Below are 13,284 nucleotides of genomic sequence, written 5' to 3' on the forward strand. Positions count from 1 at the left end.
CACCTGACCTAACCGCTTTGATTACCAAATACTCTCTCTCTCTCTCTCTCTCTCTCTCTCTCTCTCTCTCTCTCTCTCTCTCTCTCTCTCTGCGTCAGTCCGTGTTTGGCTATCTGTTCTCTTGTCCTCCCCAGCTTTCTCTCTCTCTCTCTCTCTCTCTCTCTCTCTCTCTCTCTCTCTCTCTCTCTCTCTCTCTCTCTCTCTCTCTCTCTCTCTCTCTCTCTCTCTCTCTCTCTCTCTCTCTCTCAGCTACAACACAACAAACAAACTAAGAATCGCAAGGAAAATCAATAGATCTCTCTCTCTCTCTCTCTCTCTCTCTCTCTCTCTCTCTCTCTCTCTCTCTCTCTCTCTCTCTCTCTCTCTCTCTCTCTCTCTCTCTCTCTCTCTCGGCGCCTACATGCCTCCTTTGTTAAGTGATAGAGGGACGCATGGGTAGAGAGAGAGAGAGAGAGAGAGAGAGAGAGAGAGAGAGAGAGAGAGAGAGAGAGAGAGAGAATTTCTTTGTGCGTGTTTATTTTCACTCTCTCTCTCTCTCTCTCTCTCTCTCTCTCTCTCTCTCTCTCTCTCTCTCTCTCTCTCTCTCTCTCTCTCTCTCTCTCTCTCTATCAATAGGGATATGCTCTTAGATACATAACAGAGAGAGATAGATAGATAGATAGATAGATAGATAGATAGATAGAGAGAGAGAGAGAGAGAGAGAGAGAGAGAGAGAGAGAGAGAGAGAGAGAGAGAGAGAGAGAGAGAGACTTTTTATGCTAGTTTATCTCTCTCTCTCTCTCTCTCTCTCTCTCTCTCTCTCTCTCTCTCTCTCTCTCTCTCTCTCTCGTTCTTATATTAATAATAATAAGATGGTTAGATAGATAGATAGATAGATAGAGAGAGAGAGAGAGAGAGAGAGAGAGAGAGAGAGAGAGAGAGAGAGAGAGAGAGAGAGAGAGAGAGAGAGAGAGAGAGAGAACAAACAAAATGAAGTGGTGTAATGTGTGTTTGTGTATTTGTCCGTCCGTCTGTCTGTCTGTCTATGTGTCAGTCTGTCAGTGTGTGTGTGTGTGTGTGTGTGTGTGTGTGTGTGTGTGTGTGTGTGTGTGTGTGTGTGCGCTCGTGTGTAATCTATCTTATCTTTATTATCGACAGGTGTAGATGCTATCGGTGAGAGGTGAGAGGTAATTGCTCCGAGAGAGAGAGAGAGAGAGAGAGAGAGAGAGAGAGAGAGAGAGAGAGAGAGAGAGAGAGAGAGAGAGAGAATTTTCATGCATTTGTTCGTATGTTGATGTTTCGTGTTGGTTTGTTTGTTTATTTGATCATTTATTTATTTATTTATTTGTCTAATCATTTGTGTATTGACTTGTTTACCCTTTGATTCATGAATTTACTTAAGTTCTTATTTTGCTGTAGAGAATTTATGATAGTAGTAGTAGTAGTAAAACAACAACAACAACAACAACAACAACAACAACTACTACTACTACTACTACTACTACTACTACTACTACTACTACTACTGCTACTACTACTACTACTACTTCTACTACTTCTGCTAGAGTGGTGTTGGAGGGGAGGGGGAGAGAGGAACAGGGATCGGTAGTGTGGGGAGGAGGGAGGGATGGGACAAGGTGGCGATGGGGGAGTGGTGGTGGCGGGGGTGTTGCATCATTCAAACAGTGTTGCGTCATGGGAGTTTATCTGCCGTGTGATTTGAGTGAGTATTGCGTATTGGTGGTGGTGGCTGTGGTGGTGGTGGTGGTGGTGGCTGTGGTGGTGGTGGTGGTGTTATAGATAGGTTGATAGGTAGATAGACTGATAAGTACAGAGATTATAGATAGGTAGATGACGGATACATAAATTTTTAGATAGATAGAAGTTTATTGACAGATAGGTAGATAGATAAATAGATAGATAGGTAGATAAACTGATACATACATAGACAGAAGTTTATAAATAGATAAATCGATAGACAGACAGATAGGTAGATAGATAAATAATTAGATGGACAGACAGATAAATAGATAAATAGATAAATATAGCACAGACATAGACAGACAGACAGATACATACATACATACCTACATACATACATACCTACATACATACATACATACAACTGATCGTCCTGTCACCACCATACATCAAACCATGCAATACTTTTCCACCATATTTTAGACCACCAGATTTTTTTTTTTTTTTTTTGAGCATTTTTCAAACTATTTCTCTTCCACTGATGCATTCACACACACACTCTCTCTCTCTCTCTCTCTCTCTCTCTCTCTCTCTCTCTCTCTCTCTCTCTCTCTCTCTCTCTCTCTCTCTCTCCCTCGTTTCGTGTTACATCTTTTAGCAAGTACACGAACCAGTCCCGCCTTGAGACTCCACGTATAGGAATTCAGATGCCTTTGCCTTCTCTCCACGACTGTTTTCATGGCCCTTAGAGATGAGTAGCTGAGTCCTCAAGGGTGTTTCTCCAGTTAATGATGTAGAAATCTTGTTAACCTGTCACTAAAACCTTAAAAAAAAAACAATTTAAAACACGTCTAACTAATTTTAAAGGTCACAGATAATTAGGTGGGTTCTCACGAGTTAATGATGTAGAAATCTTGTTAACCTGTCACTGAAACCTTAAAAGAAGCATAATTTAAAACACGTGTAACTAATTTTAAAGGTCACAGATAATTAGCTGGGTTCTCACGAGTGTTTCTCCAGTTAATGATGTAGAAATCTTGTTAACCTGTCAATAAATCCTTAAAAAAACATCCTTTAAAACACTTGTAACTTTACCATAACTATTTCTAAAGATCACAGAGATAATTAGCTGGGTTCTCAAGGGTGTTTCTCCAGTTAATAATGTAGAGATACTGTTAATTTGCCACTAGAACCGCAAAAACACGCTTAAAAACCTGTGGTACTTCAACTAGAGCCTTTTGAGATCATTGGAGGTGCGGAGCAGAAGTGTCTCAGCGCATTGCCCCAAGGTACGCCACACACGAAAGCAGAGCATCGTAACACACCTCAGACACGTAACAACTCAGTACAGACAACTTTCATAACTACACAGCGTAAAACAGGAGCGAATGTACTGATTGCTCCGTATTTCTAACGCTTCTGTATTCCATTTCTGTATTCTTAAATACTTGGGGCTGTTATCAAAGGCCACAAAGATTATCATAACAACTTGAGGGCACCAGAACACAAGGGTTGGTGCAAGAAGCCATCAGGACTACGCGTGGCAGTCCCTCTGTGAAACATGCCTTCCACCTGAGAGAGAGAGAGAGAGAGAGAGAGAGAGAGAGAGAGAGAGAGAGAGAGAGAGAGAGAGAGAGAGAGAGAGAGAGAGAGAAGCTACAAGAAACTATATCATGCGTACACGTGGCGGTCCGTGTACGAAACATGCTTATCTACTTCCGCATGAGAGGGACACACACACACACACACACACACACACACACACACACACACACACACACACACACACACACACACACACACACACAGTAGTAGTTTAGTTGTTTATTGACAAAAGAATCCTTTTACAAAATAAACAAAGAACAAATAATTGTACAAGTACTTTTGTCCATGAAAAGTAACAAACATGCATTTGATGTAGAGGTGATTCTTACATATTATACGTATGTACTCAGTACTTCAAAAATATAGCTACACACTTCCTGTATATAGATATTCTCTTCCATTATGTCATTTATATCGCCAAATCTGAGCATTTGATAACTATTACGTAGATCAGCAGTCATTGTGCACTCTAACAACACATGTTTTTCGGTTTGAACATGAACACCGTCGCACAAACATACTCTCTGCTCAGTTGGCGTTCGACTCCACCTGCCTGTTTCAATTCTTAGATTGTGTGACATTAATCTCAGTCTTGTGAATGCCTCTCGCTGGTAATCGGGCACATACTTATCAGTCTTATAAATATTGTGAACTGTCAGTGTCGGGTTAAAGTCATTCACATATGTCCGGATCTTAGTGGCACTGTTCGGTGTGTTCCTCAAAATATTTCTCAATTTTTCCATGGGGTCATTATCTGATATCAGGGATATTTCTCTATTAAGGAATCTATATCCAGGTGTGTTTTCTCTCCTGCAAAGGTCATACACAATATAAAAAGGTTGTTCCATATCTATGACCTCCAACTTAGATTTTAAGAAGTTTTTCCTCCTTCGCTTTACTAATTCTATTACAGGTAAAATGCCGCTTTCAACCATACATAAATTTATGCTGGTATTTTTTCTCACACCTAATAAACACTTTACTAAACTGTTGTATTGTCTTTCTAAGTTCTTAGTCTTGTTTGTCAGCCACGACTCACAACTGTACAGTAAGGCTGACGTCACGGCAGCATCAAAAACCTTTTTCTTCAATATAAATGGCATTAATGTATTTGCTGCACAAAAAATAGAAAATTTGTTTAGTGTCGTTTCACTCATTGTTTGGTGCATGTTAAGTACATCGTCCATTCCGGCAGTGTCTGTGAACCAGGCACCGAGGTACAAGTACCTGGCAGCATAGTTCACTACCACCTCACCCACCTTTAAGTCATGTTTGTCTCTATCATCACCGTTTACCACAAAAAATTTTGTTTTCTTCTCATTGATAAGCATTCCGTATTCACTACAATAACGTAACACGATGTTCATTTTCTTTTCACACATTTCTCTACTTGTTGCAACGATCACTGCGTCATCCATTAACAGCATTGTATGTAAACTTCCTAAGAAATCGTCTGCTGCTATTTCGTTTTTCAGCATCTTTACCATATGGTCAATATACAATATACACAGAGAGAGAGAGAGAGAGAGAGAGAGAGAGAGAGAGAGAGAGAGAGAGAGAGAGAGAGAGAGAGAGAGAGAGAGAGAGAGAGCATACATAAAACTTTAGAACCTAAGAGCATAGTAGCACTGGAAAGGGTGCAGGAAGCCGTCGGGCCTCCACCTGGCAGTCCTTGAATGAAGCACGCCGGCCTGTTTCCATCTGTCATCCCGATCCATAAATTTATCGAACCTTTTAAATCTCCCTGATGACTCGGTACTATCAACCTGACTACTGATTCTATTCCATTCTTCCACCACTCTGTTTGAGAACCATTTCTTTCCTATCTCTTTTTTAAACCAACTTTGTCAAGCTTGAACCCATTATTGCTTGTCCTAGCCTGATTACTGACCCTGAGAATTTTGCCTCGTCACCCTTGTTATGTCCCTTATACCACTTAGGTCAGGTTGTCAGGGGTGTCTTCGCTGTTGATAATGTTAGATTACCACGTAAATCATGAAAACTACTTGAAAACTCCAATATTTTTCCACTATGGGCTGATGAAAGATGTCGAGATTTTCTTTGCTCTTCTCCTTATAAAGTGAGTCAGTGAGGGGTTTGCGCCACGCAGTCTCCGCCACTTGTTTGTGTCCCTTCAATCTGACAGTACCACCACCACCACCACCACCGCCACCACCACCACCCTCGATCTTCTCCCAGTCCTCTTTATCGGTGCCTGGTCTTCTCTTCTTAATACGTGATCAATTCTTTTTTTTTTCATTTGTTGGCGAGATATAAGACGCTAGAGCACTTACGAGTACAGTCAATCGATAATCTAATTGAAACAAGCTGTAGTGGAAGTTGATAGAGTTTTCAAGTGTATTTTCATGATTTTAGTGATATTTAACAAGAATTCCGCACCACCAGTAAGATAGAAGACTACCAAGACGAATATAGATCTTTGTGGCCTTGGAAAATACTTGTGATAAGAGCTATTGGGATTTTGAAGAACGTTTTAAAGGTTGTAGTGATAATAAGAATTCACCATCAATAAGAGAGAAAAAAAAAAACTAATGATAACACGAATAAATATCTATGTGGCCTTGGAAAATAGTTGTGATCTGAGCTATGGTGATTTCAATGAACGTTTTAAAAAGGTTGTAGTGATTGGCAAGGATTCTGCACCATCACTAACCAGGGTTGGAAAACTCCTTTTTTTTTTTTTTAATATCCAAGCCGCTGTTTTTTTTTGGGGGGGGAAAGATTTGTTGTTTTGTTGTTTTCTTTGGTTTTATTACTTTTTTCTGGTTCTATTTATTTTTTGTTTATTCATCATATTTATATGTAAATCAGTTGAAATAAGCAAGAAAAAAGTAACCTAGAGTGAAACAAAAGGTTTAAACTGTTTTTTTTCTTTTCATGTAGGAGGAGGAGGACCGGTCAACAGCAATAAAAAAAAAAAAAAAAAAAAAAAGGCCCACTGAGGTGCTGGTCCCCAAGCAGTCGAAAAGCGGTAGTAGGAAATTACAGGATAAGTGTCTTGAAATCTCCCTCTTGAAAGAGTTCAAGTCATAGGAAGGTGGAAATATGAAAGCATGCAGGGAGTTCCAGAGTTTACCAGAGAAAGGGATGAATGATTGAGCAGTTGGCATGAAAATAGCGGTAGAAGATAGCGGCGATGAGAGAGAGGCTGAAGACTGTCAGTTAGAGGAGAGGAGTTGATAAGACGAAAAGTTTTTGATTCCACCCTGTCTCAAAGAGCAGTATGAGTGGAACCCTCCCATACCTGTGAAGCATACTCCATACATGGACGGATAAGGCTCCTGTACAGAGTTAGCAGCTGAAAGGGTGAGAAAAACTGCCGGAGACGTCTCAGGACGCCTAACTTTATGGAAGCTGTTTTAGCTAGAGATGAGATGTGAAGTTTCCAATTTAGAGCATAAGTAAAGGGCAGACCGAGGATGTTCAGTGTAGAAGAGGGGGACAGTTGAGTGTCATTGAAGAAGAGGGAATAGTTGTCTGGAAGGTTGTGTCAAGTTGATAGATGGAGGAATTGAGTTTTTGAGGCATTGAACAATACCAAGTTTGCTCTGCCCCAATCAGAAATTTTTGGGAGATCAGAAGTCAGGGGTTCTGTGGCATCTCTGCGAGAACTGTTTAATTCCTGAAGGATTGGGCTTCTACGAAAAGACATGGGATAGTGCAGGGTGGTATCATCAGCGTAAGAGTGGAAAGGACAAGAAGTTTGGTTTAGAAGATCATTTATGAATAATAGGAAGAGAGTGGGTGACAGGACAGAACCCTGAGGAGCACCACTGTTAATAGATTTTAGGAGAAGAACAGTGACCGTCTACCACAGCAGCAATAGAACGGTCAGAAAGGAAACTTGAGATGAAGTTGCAGAGAGAAGGATAGAAGCCGCAGGAGGGTAGTTTGGAAATCAGAGCTTTATGCCACACTCTGTCAAAGGCTTTTGATATGTCCAAGGCAACAGCAAAAGTTTCACCAAAATCCTTAAAAGAGGATGACCAAGACTCAGTAAGGAAAGCCAGAAGATCACCAGTAGAGCGGCCTTGACGGAACCCATACTGGCGACCTGATAGAAGGTTGTGAAGTGATAGATGTTTAAGAATCTTCCTGTTGAGATAGATTAAAAAAACTTTAGATAGGCAGGAAATTAAAGCAATAAAAACGGTCACCCTTTTTAGGAACAGGCTGAATGTAGGCAAACTTCCAGCAGTAAGGAAAGGTAGATGTTGACAGACAGAGTTGAAAGAGTTTGACTAGGCAAGGTGCAAGCACGGAGGTGCAATTTCGGAGAACAATAGGAGGGACCCCATCAGGTCCATAAGCCTTCCGAGGGTTTAGGCCAGCGAGGGCATGGAAAACATCACCGCTAAGGATTTTAGTGGGTAGCATGAAGTAGTCAGAGGGTGGAGGAGAGGGAGAAAGAAACACTGAATCATCCAGGGTAAAGTTTTTAGCAGATATCTAAGCAATGAGACCAGCTTTAGAAACAGATGAGACGGCAGTGGTGCCATCAGGTTGAAATAAAGGAGGGAAAGATGAAAAAGCAATTAGTGGAGATGTTTTTGTTCAGGTGCCAGAAGTCACGAGGGGAGTCAGAGCCTGAACGATTTTGACGCTTTCTATTAGTGAAGAACACACACTTGTTTAGGTCATTCTGATACAGTGTGGTCCAGTTGAACAAAACTTGTGTTAACTTGTACTGAACATGAATTGAATGGGTCAGGGTTGACTATTTTTACATTTTTTGTGTAAATGTACATATGTATTTTATTATTTATCTGTGTGATGCTGAAGTAATATGTTGATATGTTCATATGGAAAAACAAAACAAAACAAAAACAAAACAAAAAAACTTAGGTTGGCTTTCTTTGTTTTCTTTTTCTGGGTGGATTTCTGTTTTTTTTTTTGAGGGGGGTTGATTTATCTATTTACATTTTATTTATTATTTAGTGGCAAGCCTGTCAGTAAGCGAGGACACTAATAAGAAGACTAACAATGTGTGTGGCCTTGGACAGTGGTTGTGACGAGAGGTTTGCTGATTTCGAAGTGACAGTCTAACAAGAATTCTACACCACCAGTAAGATAAACGCTCGTAAGAACACGAATAGATATCAATGTGACTTTTGAAAAACAACTGCGATAAAAGAGATAAGTGAAATATCCGGTTCCTTATCTGTGATCTAAGCAGCTGTGGTGGGAGTCAGCGCGGTTTTCAAGAACGTTTTAATGACTAGTGGTAGCTTGTTAAAGGTTCTGAATCGATAAGGAGGCAGACACGCATGAAAACCTGACTGACGATTTCTCCCTAGCATTAGAAAAGTATTAACTGTGAGAGGACAACACTCAACAGCTGTAGTGGAAGTTACTGGGGGTTTTCAAATGTTTTCTGCTTGACTAGTAATTAAAACACTCATGAGATCAAGAATATTCATCTCTGTCGCTTTTTTTAATATAGTTATGATAAGAGGCATTGGGGTTTTACAGAATGTTCTAAAGGCTGTAGTTGTAGTGATTGGCTAACGAGTATTCTGCATCACCAGTAAGAAATAACACTATTAAGAACACGAATATCTTTGGCCTTAGAAAATACGTATGGTTCCTTATCTTATCTACTTTCAACAGCTGTAGTTAATAAGCTGTAGTTCATAAGGTTTTCCAGCGTGTTTTTATGGTTCCAGTGATAGTTAACAGGTATTCTGCATCACCAGTAAGGAAAACACGAAAAATATTATCACTCTCCTTATAAGGGTAAAGATGAAATATATGAAACCTGACGCAGGAAGAGCAACCAGTGATGTTGTGCGGGAATTACCGATGTCAACAGAATTGCTTGTAACATTGGCAAAATTTTCAGAATAACGAATCACTTGTAGTATTAGTGGTGGTGGTGGTGGTGGTGGTGGTGGTGGAGTAGTAGTAGTAGTAGTAGTAGTAGTAGTAGTAGTAGTAGTAGTAGTAGTAGTAGTAGTAGCAGTAGTTGTAATAGCAGCAGTGATTGTGGTGGTGGGAGAATAAATTAAATATATAAATAAATAAATAGACAAATAAATCAATAATTATGGTCCAGTTTGCCTAAATAATGCTTGAAAATGTGGCGTAATTGGCTTGATGTGCGTGTTGAAAGTGTGGGTTGTGGGCACCTTTAGCTCTCTCTCTCTCTCTCTCTCTCTCTCTCTCTCTCTCTCTCTCTCTCTCTCTCTCTCTCTCTCTCTCTCTCTCTCTCTCTCTCTCCTTGTTCTTTTCTTCTTTTTCTTTTCTTGTTCTCTTCTTGTTCTCTTTTGTTCTTGTCCTTTTCTTTTATTTCTTCTCTTTGTTCATCAAGCATTGTAGTCGAGGTGATCACGGTTGCTACGTTTAAAATAAATTAGATAAATATTTCAAAGAAATTGTTTCCTGATTCTTCTTTTCCATCTTTCCTATATAAATTTCCGTTTGTTTTTTCCTCTCGGCAAACGGCTTGTTTTTCGTTTTTTTTCTGCTGCGTAACGCCGGAGGGAGTGGTGGGGTGGGGAGGCGCTTCAGCTGTTCTATCTTTCTCTCCTACTCTATAGTTATTTAATTGTAGGATAGTAAACGAGTTACCTCGTCATAGGTCGCAAGGTGTCCTGTCACTTGTCTTTGTCGCAAGGTCTTGTCGCAAGGTCTCCTGTCACTAGTCTTTCCTATGTATTTATATGTATTTTTTTTTTTCTTCTTCTTCTTCTTCTTCTTCTTCTTCTTCTTCTTCTTCTTCTTCTTCTTCTTCTTCTTCTTCTTCTTCTTCTTCTTCTTCTTCTTCTTCTTTTTCCTTTTCCTCTTTCGCCGTCTGCCAAGAGCATTGGTTCCCCAACTTGTCCAGCTCGTCACCCAGCGTAACATGCGGCATGGAGTGTGTTGCCCCTCTCACAAAATGTTAATACTGACATATATGGTCAAATTAAGGAGTGTATTCAGTATGGGAAGGATGTAATAAATAGAGGTTAAATGGTAGCTGTACTGCACAGGGCGGTATATCTGCGTACTGAAGAGTAAGGTAGTGGTGGTGAAGTAAATAGTGACTAATACGAGTAGTGGATGCTAATTGAATGGGAGATAAAGGATATGATTATTTTCTTCACGTTCATGTCTAAGCATAAAAGAAAATGAATGAAAATTTTCGAAAATCTGTCATATGACGTGTGTTGGTTTGCATGCCACGCAGAGGAAGATATGAATGAATGTTTAGATAAATGAGTGAATGAGTAAATAAATAAATAATGCTAACTAAAAATATCTCTCGACTGATGCTGGGTCACAGAAACTGACAGTGGGAAGTAGAGGCAGGCGCGGGCAGTGACTGACGCGTGCTGGCCTCGGCGTGGTGAGGGTTGCCGAGTGGCTGTGTCCTGAAGTGGCTGTCAAAACACCCTTGGGTTGCCACACACTTGCATACTTCTTACATATTTCTTCTTTTCTTACAGTGTATAATAGGTTTTAATGTTTACTGATACATTTCTTCTTTTCTTATAGTGTATAATTGGTTTTAATGTTTGCTGATACACCAAGTATTCGTTATATGCGAGGCTTTCATTCGGCGAAAAGCTTGCATGATGAGAATTCGCATATATCGAACCTATCATGCCATTAATTATACAGGGTTATGTTCCACGACCCGTTTTTTCAATCCTCTAAATTCTTATTCCGGCATCGTTTCCCCCTCAGAAAAAAAAGGAAAAAAAACACTAAAGCAACAGTAAGGCACATTAGTAAAGATAAACTTGTAAAATATAATATGAAAAGAAATTGTAAACAAACAAAAACTTAGAAATCGTGGGCTGTGTGCGGTGTGAGAAAAGCGCGGGAAAAGGAACTTCACCCACTGAGCGTGAGCCACCCTGCCTTGCCAGCCAGCCGCACCACCACCGCTGCTTCATTAATAGGGAGTTTTCTCGCATATTGAGAATACCTGGCACATCTAATTAGGTTAGTCGCAAATGATAAAATTCGCATATTTAGAATTGGTATATATCGAATACCCGGTGTTTAACTTTATTGATTAGGTATGATAGATTTACTTTACAACTTTACATTCTGAGTTCACATTAATCCAGAATTCATCACTTTTTCTTTCTTCTCCATTACCAACGAAAAACTTGTGTGTTATCCCTGCAATTTACCGCCACTTCGGGAACCACTTCTTCTTCTTTCGCTTTTTCTGTCCCTTGCATCTTCCAATACCTTCTTCTTCTTCTTCTTGTTCTTCTTCTTCTTCTTCTTCTTGTTCTTCTTCTTGTTCTTCTTCTTCTTCTTGTTCTTGTTCTTCTTCTTGTTCTCTGGCCTTTTTCCTGGAGTGAGGGGTTGGCGCCACGCACAAGTCTGCTCCAGAGTCCCTTGCACCATCCTCTGTGCCTCTCATGCATTGCATTTCTACCACAGTTCCATCCCTCCATCTCACTCTGTCTTCCCTCTTAATATTCTACTCTAGGCTCTCTTAATCTGGTCTTCTCTTCTTGCTACGTGGCCAAACCTAACCTTACCGTACCTTAACTTATCTTGCCTGACCTAACCTTACCTTACCTTACCTAACCTAACCTAACCTAACCTTACCTTACCTTACCTTACCTTACCTTACCTTACCTAACCTAACCTAACCTAACCTAACCTAACCTAACCTTACCCTACCTTAACTTATCTTGCCTGACCTAACCTTACCTTACCTTACCTTACCTTACCTTACCTTACCTTACCTAACCTAACCTAACCTAACCTAACCTTACCCTACCTTAACTTATCTTGCCTGACCTAACCTTACCTTACCTTACCTTACCTTACCTTACCTTACCTAACCTAACCTAACCTAACCTAACCTAACCTAACCTAACCTTACCCTATCTTAACTTATCTTGCCTGACCTAACCTTACCTTACCTAACCTAACCTAACCTAACCTAACCTAACCTTACCTTTACCTTACCTTACCTAACCTAACCTTACCTTACCTAACCTTACCTTGCCTTACCTTACCTTACCTTACCTTACTTTACCTTACCTTACCTTACCTTACCTTAATCTACCTAACCTAACTTAACCTAACCTAACCTAACCTAACCTAACCTTAACTAACCTAACCTAACCTAAACTTAAACTAACCTAACCTAACCTAACCTAACCTTAACCTAACCTGACCTAACCTTAACTAACCTAACCTAACCTAACCTTACCTTACCCTACCTTACTTTGCCTAACCTAACCTAACCTAACCCTATTTTACCTTACCTTAGCTAACCTAATCTAATATAGCTTAACCTAACCTAATCTAATAGCTAGCCTAACCTAACCTTACCTAACCTTACCTCCTCCTTAACTAACCTAACTTAATCTAATCTAACCTTGCCTTACCTTCAGTTAGGCAAGTTAGATCATGTCAAGTAAGACAAGGTTATGTTAGGTGAAATTAAGGCTAGGTTAGGTTAGGTCAAGTTTACTTAGCTAAGGTTAGGCCAGGTTAGGTCAATTTATGTCAGCTTCAGTAGGTCAGAGTAGGTTGTGAGGTGAGGTGAGGCGAGGCGAGATGAGGCAATGAAAGGCTGGGATTAGAATGGTGCGTTTAAGTTATTCATTTGTGCAAGTGTTGCAAGGAACATGACTTAGAATACCAACGCCACGCACCTCTCAAGTGTTCAGGCGTGTTCACAGATGGGTCGCTCTCTCTCTCTCTCTCTCTCTCTCTCTCTCTCTCTCTCTCTCTCTCTCCTCTCTCTCTCTCATCTCTCATCTCTCTCCCTCCTCTCTCTCTCTCTCTCTCGAAGTGAAGCAAATTATTATTGTTATTATTATCGTTATCATTATTGTTTTTTCCTCCTCCTCCTCCTCCTCCTCCTCCTCCTCCTCCTCCTCCTTTTGTCGTCGTCGTTGTTGTTGTTGTTGTTGTTTGTTGTTGTTGTTGTTGTTGTTGTTGATGCGACATCGTACACACTGCCGGCAATTATTGTACTCACTAGGTTATATCATTCATTACTACAAAAGATTCCTG

General features: G+C 40.3%; 1 long non-coding RNA gene across 1 annotated transcript in view; it reads left to right on the forward strand.

Annotated features, from left to right (window-relative positions):
• Window positions 1–8,719, forward strand: part of LOC135092791 (uncharacterized) — a 19,378-nt gene extending 10,659 nt beyond the window's left edge. Inside the window, exon 2 of the long non-coding RNA XR_010263073.1 lies at window positions 8,245–8,719. This is a non-coding gene — a long non-coding RNA (uncharacterized LOC135092791). The remainder of the gene's footprint in view (window positions 1–8,244) is intronic.
• Window positions 8,720–13,284: the final 4,565 nt, after the last annotated feature.

Source organism: Scylla paramamosain, chromosome 41, assembly GCF_035594125.1.
Source record: "Scylla paramamosain isolate STU-SP2022 chromosome 41, ASM3559412v1, whole genome shotgun sequence".
Taxonomy (NCBI): domain Eukaryota; kingdom Metazoa; phylum Arthropoda; class Malacostraca; order Decapoda; family Portunidae; genus Scylla; species Scylla paramamosain.